This window comes from Gossypium raimondii, chromosome 7 (genome assembly GCF_025698545.1).
Source record: "Gossypium raimondii isolate GPD5lz chromosome 7, ASM2569854v1, whole genome shotgun sequence".
Classification (NCBI taxonomy): domain Eukaryota; kingdom Viridiplantae; phylum Streptophyta; class Magnoliopsida; order Malvales; family Malvaceae; genus Gossypium; species Gossypium raimondii.
In genome coordinates, this window is record NC_068571.1 from 6,298,853 (window position 1) to 6,313,497 (window position 14,645).

General features: G+C 30.6%; 2 long non-coding RNA genes across 2 annotated transcripts; one reads left to right on the forward strand and one right to left on the reverse strand.

Annotated features, from left to right (window-relative positions):
* The first annotated feature begins 1,395 nt into the window (after positions 1-1,395).
* LOC128042361 (uncharacterized) lies at positions 1,396-3,595 on the forward strand. The gene is made up of 3 exons (XR_008197657.1): positions 1,396-1,465; positions 2,613-2,698; positions 3,371-3,595. It is a non-coding gene; the product is annotated as an uncharacterized LOC128042361 (long non-coding RNA).
* Positions 3,596-7,155: 3,560 nt separating this feature from the next.
* Positions 7,156-8,730, reverse strand: LOC128042603 (uncharacterized). The gene is made up of 2 exons (XR_008198092.1): positions 8,415-8,730; positions 7,156-7,436 (listed from the first exon to the last, which is right to left on the reverse strand). It is a non-coding gene; the product is annotated as an uncharacterized LOC128042603 (long non-coding RNA).
* Between the last annotated feature and the right edge of the window lie 5,915 nt (positions 8,731-14,645).

The window sequence follows — 14,645 nt, forward strand, 5'->3', positions numbered from 1 at the left end:
TGGAATATGTATTGGTAGATTAGGAAGTGGAAAGTGAATTTGAATTGAAATGTGATTATTGAATAGAAATTGAAATGGTTTGAATTGAATTATTGAATTAAACTGAAATATTGAAATTGGTGATTGATATGGATTTTATTGGAATTGAAATTGAGAGTGGAAATTGATATGTGAGACTGATACTGAACTGAATTATGGAATACTGAATACTGTTATGTGTAGTGCTTTGAACTGTAAAAATACTGAAGTAATGAATTACTGCAATACTGTGAAATTGATTGAAATAAGGAATTATAATTGATATCGAACTAAGAAGGAAAATTATACTGGAAAGTGAATTAAATACCTTATTAACTAGTCGGGCTAGTTGGATATAGTTGGCATGCCATAGGATATGGAAAAAGTACGGGGTATTTGTTGGCTTACTGATCAGGCACTTATGTGCCAACTTCATATCATTATCGATTCGGCACTTTGTGTGTCGAATCACATCTTATCATTCTCGATTCGACACTTTGTGTGTCGAATCGTTATCATATCGCATTATTCAGCACTTTGTGTGTTGAATCTTTATTCATCGCTCATATTCTTGCTACCGTTATGATTCTTGTTCTTGGTGTGTTTGGTTGGAAGCCGTATCCGCCGAGTCCGAGTCAAGTTAATAGGGCAAATGAAATAAAGTTCTTGATAAAACTAAATCTGAATGATATGACATATGTGAAAGGTAAGAATTATGGTTCAAGAAAGATAAGGATAAATTTTATGAAATAGATTTTTGACAATATGAAATGATATAAAATGAGAAGTGAAAATGAAATAATTAGAAATAGTGAAATAATACTTGAATTTAATTGAATACAAGTTATTGAAAAATATTTATGGATTTAATGTATGAAGTGAGTATTTAAAGACTCTAACGTAAATTGATTATAAAGGAACGAATTGACAATGGAAATTGATGATGGATAAATTATTAAAATGGAATGGGAAATTGAAATGGGAAATTGAAATGAATGTGAAATAGTTCTTGAAAGACTAATGTTGTAAGGTTTAGATATGAAATAGAATAAGTTATTGAATTGAGATATATAAATGAAATGTATGAAATAATGACTTTATGAAATGGTTATTGATGAAATGCATGAAATAAATATCGATATAGTAAGAAGATAAATAAGTTAAAATGAAAAGAAGCTATTTGAAATACATACCTTTGAAATAAAATTAAAGTTTAAATGCATGAATGATTTATTAATGGTGAAATAGTGGTAAGATTTAATATATATATATATATATATGTATATATATGTTGTTTTTGCCTTAAGTATTTGAATTATAGTAATACCACTAGGTGTATACTCAGCGTACGGTTTGTTTCCGTGCGTAGATTAGGTACAGAAATTTTAGAAGAGTTGAATTTGAGATTGCAAGACTTCATCTCATCACATCTTCAAGCAACAGCAGGGTATGTTTTAAAGTTTTTTTATTAGAATGGCATGTACGTAGGAAAAATATTAGGTATGTTCCAAGCATTTTTTTTATGTTCAATAATATTAGTAATTAGCCAAGAATTAATTTGGCGCCAAATGTAATATTCCTATATCAAGTTCCTTAAGTCGAACATGGTATAGGGGTGTTACAATGTTGGTAATATATAGAAGTAACAAATTTATCTAGAGGGGAATGTAACAGCCTGTTTTTGGGTCAAATCAAAAGAGTGATTTTGGGACCACAAATTCGAAGTTAAAATATTAATTTTATTATATTAAAGTTTACAGCATAATAGTATTATTAGGTGAAAATTTCGTGAAGAAATTTTATCATTTGCATGCTTAATTTGATATGACAGACTAAATTGCGTAACGTGTAAAATTTAGGTTCTATTAGAAAAAGGTGTTAATTTGCTATGAAATTAAAACATGAGTGGCCTTAAATGGTAATTAGACCATAATTATTTTTAGTGGACAAAGTTGGAAATTAATTAAGCATTATAAAGAATTATAAGTAAGGTTACTATGGTAATTAATAAAATAAACTTAAATTAAATTAAGAAAAAGAAAGACATCATCTTTCTTCTTCATTTTACTAACCAAATATTAGCTTGGGAAGCCATTAAAAACCATCCAAGCATTCGGCCATCCTTAGTTCTCATGCATGTGAGTATTTTTCGTCTCGTTTTCATGATTTCTATGTTTTTGGAGTTGTTGTAGCTTAATCTAGCTAGCCCGTGTCTTCGATTTCAAAACTGTTAAAGATTTTGATGGTTACCATTGATGTTTAATGGTGAAATATGAATTTTTTATGTTATATTTTCATATTTTGTAAAGTTATTTTTTTGATGAAAATGCAAATTAGGGATTAAATTGTGAAAAGATGAAAATGTGGGGTTAAAGTGTGAATAAATGTAAAATATGGGCTGATAGGGGCACTATGGTAATTTGGCCAAGCATGGGTCTTGTTGAATTTTATGAATTTTGTGTATTTGTGAAATAGGGACTAAATTGTAAGAAATGTGGAAGTTTAGGGCCAAAGTGCAAATTGGCTTAAATATGTGTTTTTGGACTGAATTGAATGATTATATGATTAAATGAGTTAATTTTGAATACATATAGATCAAGAAAAGAGGAATCTAGAATTAGATCGGGAGAAAGGCAAAATTATCGAGTAATCGATTCGATTCGTCAATTCCGAGTACGAGGTAAGTTGGTAATTTGATGATTTCATTAAAATGTATGTTAAATGTTTTGATTATGCCTAAACGGTGATTATGAGATTTTCATTAATGTATGAATTGTAAATATGACTTTACGGATATATTCGAAGATAAAATCGATAAGCTAGAAATCTCGGTTGAACCTTAGGAATAGAATTGGATACTTGTGAAACGTTATAAGTTGATATACCGATTTGGCTTCAGGTCATGATATTATCACTTCGGGTGCGATTTATACTGATTTGGCTTCGGGCCATGCATATCGGATAAATTGGTTTCGGGCCATGATAATAGTTCTTTGGATAAGTTACCTTGATTTGGCTACGGGCCATGGTATAGGTACTTATCATATGAGACATTTGAGTATCTGATTTCTATTCCAAATGGTTCAACAGGTAAATGAATGAGATGATTGAGAAAGAGGTTAGTACGAGACAATACAAGTACGTACAGAACCTATTCGAGTATTTAATAGAGAAAGATAATGAAATGGTATTTGATCATGTTTTAAGACATGAGAAAGGTTTGTTGTAATTGTATATATGGTGATGTTATGTACAATTAGTTGAATTGTATGTATTTGATGTATTGAATTATTCATTTACGAGTTTACTAAGCTAGGAAGCTTACTTCGAGTTATTTTCCTATGTTTTATAGAGAATCAAGGCTAGCTCGAATCCAAAAGACGTCGGGAACATCATCGCACTATCGGACATCTAAGTTGGTACTTTTGAATTGTATGTATATGGTATATGGCATGTATAGGCTAGTGTCATCTTGGTATGTTTTGAGTTATGATATTAGCCATGAGATTTGGCTTGTAAAGGTTGGTGTGTATTTGGCCATATGAATTGGTTGTTTAAGTGTTGAGAGAATGCATGTTTGAACTTAAGATGAATTGATGGTTATAGTAAGTTAAATTGATATACTTTTGAGTTAGTTTGGTACTAAAATTGAAATGAAATGAACGAAGTTTATTAGTTAACTTTTATATAATATTATGAATGTTGTTGATCAATTTGATAAGTAAATGTTTTAGGCATGATTTAAATATGTTTGAATGTGAAAATGTGTTGGTTTCCATATTGATTGTAAATTGGTTGCGGTTGAAATTGCAAGGAGGGTTAGATTTTTATAAAGGGATTATCTTGAGTTCGCATAAAAAAAATTCCCCAAGTTTTCGAATTAGTCCCGAATCACTCCTAACTCGTATTATGGGCCTAAGGGACTTTAAAATTATTTTATATTATATTTGATAATTATTTGTATATTAATTGTAAATTGTCTGATAGGTCCAGTAATGCTCCATAACCTTGTTCTGGTGACGGACACAGGTTAGGGGTGTTACAGGAAAAATGAACATTAATGTCTTTTTAAAAAGAGATACAAGACGGAAGTACATACACACACAAGAAACAAAAATACCAGATCATACGATCATATCCATCACAAAAACCAATTCTATCATCTGGATTTAACCAGTTGGTTAATGAAAAAAGGTCCCAATACCAAAATCTACAATTTCTAACCCTATAAAAAATTTCCATTTTTCTTCAAAATTCAAGAAAATTATGGAAAAATAATTACTGAACTAGATTTCTCAATATTCTTCTGGGTAATTCTTATAACAATGATAATTGAAAAAATTCGAAAGGAAAGAGGAAAAACGGAACCAATAATACAAACATAGTTGAAATTATAAAACAGGAAGAGGAAGAAAAAAGGGGAACTTACAGAGGTTCTCACAAAGAAAATGAGGCAGCTTTGTGGAGGCGGGGAACGAGTCGTAGATGAATCTACGGTTCTCAATGACAGAATCGAGGGAGGCACCACTTTTACAACAACGACAGAATTGACGGTCAATGGGTGAAGAAATACATGGTAAAATTGTCTGGGGGAGAAATTTTGCTATTACATCCGTCGTTGAATGGACTATTCTTATCCCCCTTCACCGAATGATGATTCGGTAAATCAGACGAATAAGAGAGGAATAGTCATTTTCCGAATGAAGAAAACGGTGAACCAAACTATAGTTTAAGTGTTCATCCAAGAATAAGGAGGGAATGGAGCCATTCCCTCCAACCAAACGTGGCCTTAATGTTCTAAAGGTGATGATATGATGATGATGATGATGATGATGAGAGGATATGCAATGAGAGTACCTTAGATGGGGCATTTTTACATCTGGTGATGCTCGTCTCCGTTAAAAGAGATTTTAAATTGTACTTCATGATATACAATTTCACTCGGTGTTTTCTTCAATAAGGGGACTAACTAACCGTAAACAATCTTCGGAATGTTTCTCCATACCTTTCCGGCATTCAAAAACACTCGTTTAAGAAACCAAAATGCAAAATCTTTTATCCTTTAGATTAGAAATATTGCAGGCAGTTATAGACAAATATTTTAATTAATGCTCAATAGATGTTCCTCTCTATTTAATATATTTACTTTTTTATTTTATTTGTTATGGATGTTGCACAATAAATTTCATAACACTGTTTTCTTTTTTAATTTAATTTAATAGTAACGAAAGTTCGACAATTTTGTTTTATTGGTTTAATAATAAATTTAGTCCTTTAATGTTTACACATTCTATTAATTTAATCTTAAATCTAAAAATTCAACAAATTTAACCATCAATAATTACATGATTTATCATTTTAATTTTAATTCTAATTCTAAAGAATATGTAATCTGAAAAAAAACTCTGTTTTTCACCGTACTTTAGGTGCTTTTCTTTAGAAAAAAAAGATTTGGAGTTTTTTTTTCAATTCAATTAAACTTTAGTAAGAAGATAATAGTTATTGGCGAAATTATTATAATGTTCTCTTTAAATTTTTTAAAAATTTATTATTACAAATAAAGTACATATACGAATATAATATATGTATAATAAATATTTAAATAATTACAGTTTAATATTTAAGTAATTTAAGTACCATTGATGACAAAAAAATAGGTATCAAAAGACAATAGGTATAATTTAGACACCATTTTATGATTTCAGTCTACATACAATAAGTTTTAAAATTATTTATTAAATTCAATAAATTGATTTAATAATTATAGTTTAATTTTTAAAGGAAAATCAACAATATATTAATAAAAGAAGAAAAACAAGCATTATGAAAATAAAGGACTAGACAATATTGACATAAATTCCATAATTTAAATGTTGTATTTACTAATTGCTACCCATATAACATTTTATAGGATTCATTATTTATTTTGATATTTTAAGTAAACATAATGTTTTATTTGGTTCTTCAATTTTACAAAAAATTATTTTAGTTTTCATTTAATTTTTGTCTCTTTTACTCTTTGAACTTGCATTTTTGTGAAATCACTCTAAAATAGATGAAAAAATTAATATTTGTTAAACTTTGCTGACATGGCATATACATGGATTGTCACGTGAATGACCTGTCAAGATTTAATTAATTTTAAATATATATTTTATCATTTTATACTTTTTAATGATTTTTATTTTTAAAATAATTTTATAATTTTAAAACTTTTAAAAATTTTAAAATTAATTAAATGCTAGCACATCATCCACATGTATGCCACATCAACAAAGTTAAAAAAAGTTAACTTTTCCGTTTATTTTGGGTGATTTGACAAAATATAAATTTCGAGGCTGAAAATTAAAAAATTAAATGGAGAATTAAAATAACTTTCTTTTTTTATAAAATCGAAGGGTCTAATAAATCATCATATGGTATTCGTTGGAAAATTATTCACTTTGAACCAAAAAGTGTTTTCTACTCAATCGTAAAAATTGGATTTAAGTGCTTTTACCTTTTAGATTAATTTAGATTTGCTATATTATATTCAATTATTTAAATATCATCTAAATTAATTTTTTTAATTTTTAATATCATGTCTAAAATAAATATTTTAATTTTTTTACTATATATTTGTATTTTTTTACGGGTAAACTATAAAAATAGTCACTTTTGTTTACCTCAGATTACATTTTAGTCACTTATGTTTGAAATGTTATGTTTTAGTCACTTATGTTATAGTTTTGTTACAAAATGGTTACTCTGCCGTTAAGCTCCGTTATCTCCCTAACAGAAATCCTACGTAACAATCCAAATGGGTTTTAAATGCCGATTTGGATGTCCAACTAGGATGATAATAGATTTTTAATTAAATAAATTTAATTGGTTAAAAATTTTAAATTAATTACACTTTGAATTGAAACAAAAAATTGTTTCTCTTTTTCTTTTAATTTTCTTTTCCATTTTGACTGAAAAACTATTCTTATCCCAGTTGGACATCCAAGTTGGCATTTAAAACCCATTTGGACTGCCATGTAGGATTACTGTTAGGGAGGTAATGGAGCTTAATGGCAGAGTGACTACTTCGTAATAAAACGATAACATAAGTGACTAAAACGTAACATTTCAAACATAAGTGACTAAAATGTAATCTGGAGTAAACAAAAGTGACTACTTTTATAGTTTACCTTTTTTTTACAGCAATGATGAATACTTAAATTACAAAATTACATTTTTCTATAACACTTTTCGAGAACACTTTTTATTTGATAATAGCCTTATCTTGATGGTCACTTAAGCCCGGGTTTGGGCTAATCTTGATGGTGATTCGGGAGTATTTTGATAGCAATTTTGGTTTTGGCTTGGGCTTTGATTGTTGGTTGGAAGATCTGGCCTCAAACTCCGACGAGCCGAACTTAAACGGACTAGATTTTCTGTCATTGAGTGTTCAAAGGATAATTATCATTTATTAACTCAAGTCAAAATATATTTAAAAAATTATTTAAAAGTAACTAATAATGTTGAAATATTTGATGTTGACATTAATTCCATGCAATTTTCAATCCATCAGTAATCAGTAGTAGTTTTACTTGAAGGGTTGATCAGAGAAGAAGCTAAATAGGGGAAACTATAACTATCAAAGCCTAAATTATGGGCTTTTGACGTATTTTTCCGGTGGGAGGTATATTTTTAGCTACTATAAATATAATAATATATTACACATGTACACATATGAAAATTACATATTTAAAACATAAGAGATATTTAAAAATAACATATAATAAATAATAAAATATATTATTTGAAACTAATTAATTAATAGTAATAACATATACAATATGTACAATATTAAATTAAAATGTACAAAACACTTTTATCATATTTGGTAGGAGCAATATTATTTTTTCGGCATGTTTTAGTATATAAGTTAGCAAATTGATAATATTTAGCCACTCTCAAAGCTTATTTTCAGCAAAGAGAAGGAAAAGTTTCGCTTATTTCAAGATGTCTAATTTTTACAAAAGCTTTTATGATCTTTTTAATTTCAAGTTTAAAATTGTAATAATTATTCCTTATACTATTGTAATATCATATGCAATAAATAAATTTTTCTCATGTTATTACACTAATAACCAAACGAAATATTTAGGTTTTAGCATTGATTAAGTGGTAAAATTAAAGTTTTATGAATCCAAATGTCATGGTTCAAATCTTCTCCTGGTATCAATTCAGTCAATAGTTTAAATAAAAATATAAATTAAGTAGAGAGAGTTGCTAAATTAGACCAAATTTCACCTTTTTAAAGAATTAAATTATTCTTACATATTGGAGTATATGCACTTCAATAAAAATAATAAAAATGGAGGTGAAGAAATATAATATGTGGAAAAGAAAGAGTAGCAAAAACAAACCTCGGATGGTTGAGAAGTTGGGAATTGTTGCTTCAGCTAAAAGGGAGCCGGAACTCGTCATTGATAAAAGTATAGACACCAGAAGCAGCGAAAACACAACAGCATTACTATTATTATGCTTCATTGTTTATTTCGTCTTCCTCATTCATGGTTTCATCAAGGCCAGACACAGAGATTTATAGGCAGATAAAGTGAGAAAGTTCTCATTTTTCAATGCCAAACAATAAATTTGAAACCTAATGATGGGTGGCAGGCAGGCTGCCACGGTACACCGACCTCCCTGTGTAGAAACGGTCTTCCTTCACTTTCTCGTCTTAGGAAGTTGGTCTTGTTAAGTTTTATTTGCTGCTTCCTTCAAATTTCAAAGGTAGTAATGGGTGGTTTTGTTTTTCTCCCTCAGCTTTTTCCACACGGTGATGGTTTGGTGAATTAATAAATTTCTACTTAATAGAAGGGACAAAAAGATGACTTGATTTCCCACGAGGAACTTGACTGAGTCAAACTCAAAAATCATTTAAGGGATTGCACCTTCCTTAATTAGTTTCTAATTATATTCGATATCAACAAGGGTTGGAGAAGGGGATGACGTTGAAGAAGGTTGGTTCACTTACTCTAAGGTCGAGAGTCGGAAAGGTAAAAGAACTTAAGTAGAAAAGGACCGGAATGTTAAGGTATTGTAGGTGGAGAGTTGTCTCCCTACAATGTTGATACCTTTGGGTATTTATAGGAGAGATGGTTCCTACCCAATTATGTCACTTAGTAGACCCTAGGTGGTCCAATGAAGGGTCCAACTGAGTTTGAGGTAGGGATATTGATAAAGATGAGTGTGGATGAATGCGGAAGCAGATTGTAAAGTTTGTTCAAGTCACATATTTGACTTAGGGCTCTAGACGTTTGAAAAAAAATAAAAATTTGAGTTTTGACACAACCTGAAACACAATCAAAGCCAAGTCAAACAAAACAAATAAATAAATAAATAAGATAAATAAATAAAATAATAAATGAAACATTTGAACAACAAATAAGAAAATAAATACGATAGATGGAAAAGATAGAACGTGATATGTAGAAGTCCTAAGAAGTCTTGAAAACACCAAGAATCCACAACCCCTTCAAGGTGCTCTAATTTTCCCTCCAAGATAGAAATCTTGGTAAGAAAAAGTTTGAAAAAGATCTTCACAATCTAAAAAAATTGTTAAAAACTATTCTTAAAGAAACTCAAGAAAAAATCTTGAAAAGAAAAACTTAAAGAGAATTTATTAACTTAAAAAAGAAATAGAATAACAATCAATTGTGTGAATTATGTAAAATGCAAAGGCTTTTATATAGGCTAGCTAAATAAATCTAAATAAAACTCTTAAGTATACTAGAACTCTAATTAATCTAAATAATAAGCAGTTTTAAACCAAAATTTTCTTGTTGAAATAAAACTCCTAAATAATTTCAAATACTTAATAATTATAAAAAATTTGGAATAAAAATAATAAAATAATAAAGGCTGATAAATACAATATTGGGCTCATATTTAATAAAAATTAAGCCTAAAACTCGAACCCAATATGAAACGTTTAAGCTTATGGGATTGATTGAGTTCCTTGAAGGGAAATGTCATTTTCCACATGAGCTTGTCATCATATATTGAGAGTTTATGCCAATGAACAAAATTAGTCTCTTCTATTTCATCCTCACTCCAAAATCCATCGTCTTGAAGTTTCAACTCTTCTTAAATTTTTTTTGAGATAAAGTCTTGAACAAATAAATTGAGTTTTGATTTTAGCTGCTTGGATTTGGATCTCGTGATTGGTCCTTGAGGAAACCTAAGCCCATCGCCATTATGGCCTTTCAATTGGACCGAGTTGTTCGTATCAGATATAAAAATAGTCCCTCAAGTCGAAAGGTAGGTTACAAAGTGATTTTGCCTCAAGACCATCCACAAGTTATCCTCGCAAGTGGTAGCCGTTACAGATAAAATAGTGGGTGCCAATTTGGAGCGGTTCACCCTTACAGCGTGAATAGTCATTTACGATGAAGGGAAAGTATGGGGAAGTGCGTTTGAAATTCCCAAAAACTTTGGTTTGTAATTTGATGGAGGGTACAACGGTTCCCAGGTGGTCCCCTCTTGAGGAGAGCGTATTTGTTAATAGTAAATAACTTAACAGAGGGTCCAATTGGGTGATTAATGATGGACAGTCCCTTCCGTAAGGTGTACAACACATACAGATAATTAGTCACTAAATGACCATTTGAACGGTACACGGAGGAGGGTCGCTTACCAATATCTCTCTAGTCAATCTCGTCTCACCACATGTCGCAATCATGGTAGAGGTATAAGAAGCCTCTATTTCACCATTAGATTCTTTCACATTTATGAATCACCTTCTTCATTACTTTCTATTTGGGTAAGCAATAATAAATTAAAAGAGAACCAACACATTTCCAAAAAAATAATGAGTCTATTTAGGCTTGACTACTTCATATTGATAAAATCTTATAATGCGTGCCTATGATTATCCCTTATGCATTTAAGAAGATTGACTACTTATCTAGTCATGTCATACAGTGAACCAGGGGACCTCTCCTATAAATACCCTAGAAAACTATGAATATGGGGTCGACCTTGTAATACCCTAAAGTTACTCTGAGTACTTGCCTTCTTAATTTAGGGGAGCTCAACTATAAATACAGGTTTTCCTCCTCATTTCTAATCATCCCATTATATTCTATTCAAACTTAATGAATATACTTGGAGAGCATTTACTCAAACACCTTGTGAGCATTGTTTTCTTGTGGTTATTTTGTTATTTCATTACTCTTTTGTTTTTGATTTGTTTCACTTTATTTTCGGTGCCTTGGAGAATTTCTATCAAGAATACTCACTTTCGAGAGTAAGGTTGACTTAAGCAATTTGAACTTAAGAAATTTCCTATGGCTACAAGGATTGCGAGACTAAAGTTCTAGTCCCATGACAATTGGTATTAGAGCTAGTGTTCAAAAACACCGATTGTGATGTCAAAATGAGTAGATGAGAAAGTTGAGTCTATAGAGACCCATGGGATGAGAAAGAAAACTAGCAGCTTGGGTGATATGCTAGTAACTCGAGGGATATGCTATCAGCATTGGAATGTAAAGTTGTCAAACTTGATGGCTCTATGGGTGATGTGAAGGAGACCCTTGAGAAATTTGATAGATGAACCACAGAGTTATAATTAAGGAAAGGTTAGCTCAAAGAACAAGTGGTGAAGGCCTTTAGTGCTAATGTCTATTCGATGCAAGGAGTCTTCAATACTGCAACGGGTGAGATGACTTAAAGGAATGATGCTATCGAGGCCATAGTGTCAACCTTAAAAGAACAGATTGAGGAGCTCAAGGGGGAGCTCAATATCTACAAAGTTGCTCTTGGTATTGGGATGTTGGCTTCGACATCCAAGCCTAAGGTAGATGTCCCGAAGCTAAAAGAGTTCAATAAGACGAGATCCGTAAAGGATGTGGACAACTTCTTGTAGGAAATGAAGCAATACTTTTGTGCTAAAAGCTTCATGGATGATGGTATTAAGGAAAATATTGCTGGCATGTATTTTACTAATGTCACTACGTTATGGTGGCGTCATAAGTTTACAAATAAGAGACGACGTGGTACCACTATTAGGACTTCGGAGGAGTTCCAAAATGAATTCAAATGTCAGTTTTTCCCAGAGCATGCCAAGGATAAGGCTTGGGATAAGTTGTATCGGCTTATGCAACAACGCAAAGTTAGGGAGTATATGAAGGAGTTCAATGAGCTAATGCTCCAAATTTTTTATCTGGGTGAAAAGAAGGTATTTTTCTCCTTTATGAATAGTCTAAAGTTGTGGGTGAAACAAGAGTTGTAACGTTGAGGGTCAAAGAGCTTTCCAAAGCTATGAACATAACGCAGTCCTTAATCGAACTTGTTTCGAGAAAAGACATGTTTAAGTCTTCCAAACCCAAAGAGAAAAGCAATGGCCGGGGAGATGAAGAATGTGTTGGATATGGTGCCCTAAGTGTAGTATTTTCATCTACGTAGACTTGTATTTTTTTGAACAGACCGGTTAATAAAATTATTCACGAATTACATTAATACCCTTTGTATATTATTCTTACTTGGTTTTTAATGTAAAGCAAAATAGAAGCAAATATTAACTCATTGATTGTCTAATATTTAACAAATACTAAGCAGTATTATGTGGTCAAATCATAATCTAGAATGACAACTTATATTAGTAGACGAACCTAACATGTCCTTAGTCTAATAAAAAATGAGAAAATTGATTGAAAGAGTAATATGTCCTTTATCAAATCCAATTGGGAATATGTTTTGTCACATCCCAAGTTTGGCGAATCTAGGATTAAGGCGTGTAGTAGAGAAATTTTCTACTTGGCGAAGTGTAATTCACCCATTTGCTTCTTTTCGCGAATATGTCTAAGCATATATAGTAACTACTGTGCAAGTGAGTGAAAATTTTATATCAGGGTATTCTGCTATTTAAAGAAAAAGAATGTGCAAGTGAAAAGATAACTATGGTAACACTTAATCAAAATTGTACCTTTTCGATTCGTCTAGGATGAACGTTTCAACCGAGTAGTCTTCTTCACTGTCCTCAAGCTCACATCTGTCGAGTGTGGGCTTACTTCAAATCAGAAAAAATTTCACAAAAATTACTATGGGGTAATTTCGTAATTTTTCTAAACTTTTGGGCTAAATTATAAATAAGAACAATATTTTTAGAAATTTTCTGAAATAATCTCTTCAGAGAATTTTCTCTCTACAAATTTCTCTTGAATTCAAGTGTTTGTAAATAATGACCAAAAGCTCTCTTTATATAAAGAGAGTTTAGAGAGTTCAATTATAAATAAACTTAATCACTTTAATATTAAATTAATATGATATTTATCAAGATAAATATTAGATTAAATTTAATATTAAAGTGATTAAGTTAATAGAATATTTATCTACAAGATAAATATTAAATTTAATTTAATATTAAATATATTGAAATAATATTATTTTTAGAATAATTAATCTAAAAACAAATTCTTTGGTAGGGTCCTAGTAGGAGTGTAATTCTTCCACTATTCAACCACTATAGACCCACCACCAGAATACCACCGTCGCAGTCGCTGGCACCCCGAGCTGGTTTGATTTCTCCCAATTGGACTGTCGGCTCGGTTTCACATACCAGGCCCAATTCAACCAATTTTTGGATCTTGGTCTTGGTTTGGGGATCCCGAGTTCAATTTACGATCTCAGGTCCAATTTTCAAGTTTAATTACCCATTGGGTCAATTGTCTGACTTAAAAATTAATTTCCAAAAATTTTATATTAATTTTAATTCATTTGATTAATTTAATTTTACTTGATCAAAATTAATTTTCCCAAAAATCAATTAGATGTTCCAAATTATTTTTTTAAGAAAATTCTTTAATCAAATTTTTTAGTTGAACAATTCTTACGGCCATCCCATTTAATTCCACATTAAATAAATCAACTCAATTAAATTATTTCCAAAATCGTAGAATTTCCTTTTGATTTAAATACAGTCTGATCGAGCTTTTGTTGAGCTAGCGGAGGGACCAATCAGTCATATATAATTAGGATCTAGTAATTGTAATTATGTTCAGAAGCATCATTCCAATAATTCGCAATTACTTAATCATGGAGTCATTCCACAAGAAGTATCATGATTGAAAACTCCTTATTGTATACTCTTTACAAAAGTAATTCATCCAACTATTTTGCCCAATGACCTCGTTATGTGTGTGTTACCCTTATACGATATCCTTGAGTCCTTTGAGTTACATCTGTTCACTCAATACAACCCTATTTTATCTCATTATGACCATTGTGTCTTCTTAATTATTAATATGATCACTGTCAACAAATTACTGTGATAAATTACTCGTTTAAGAACAAGGAACCTGTGACCACGTTCCATCTTTATCAATCCACACAGTGCCAATGAAAGGATATCATTAACTCTTTAATTGAGCTATGAATTCCATTGTTTCTAGTAAACCTATGCCATACACAAGTCATGTACCCAACATACCGAATATCAATTTGATCATCTTTAGAGCATAAGCCTCCACTTATATCATAGCACATGAGTTACGCATGGTCAGTGACTAGCTCAAGATTTAGGTAAATCACACCATGAACGTCACAAGTGAATTAATTCACAAATAGATTTAGAATTAATCCATATAGGGTTCAGT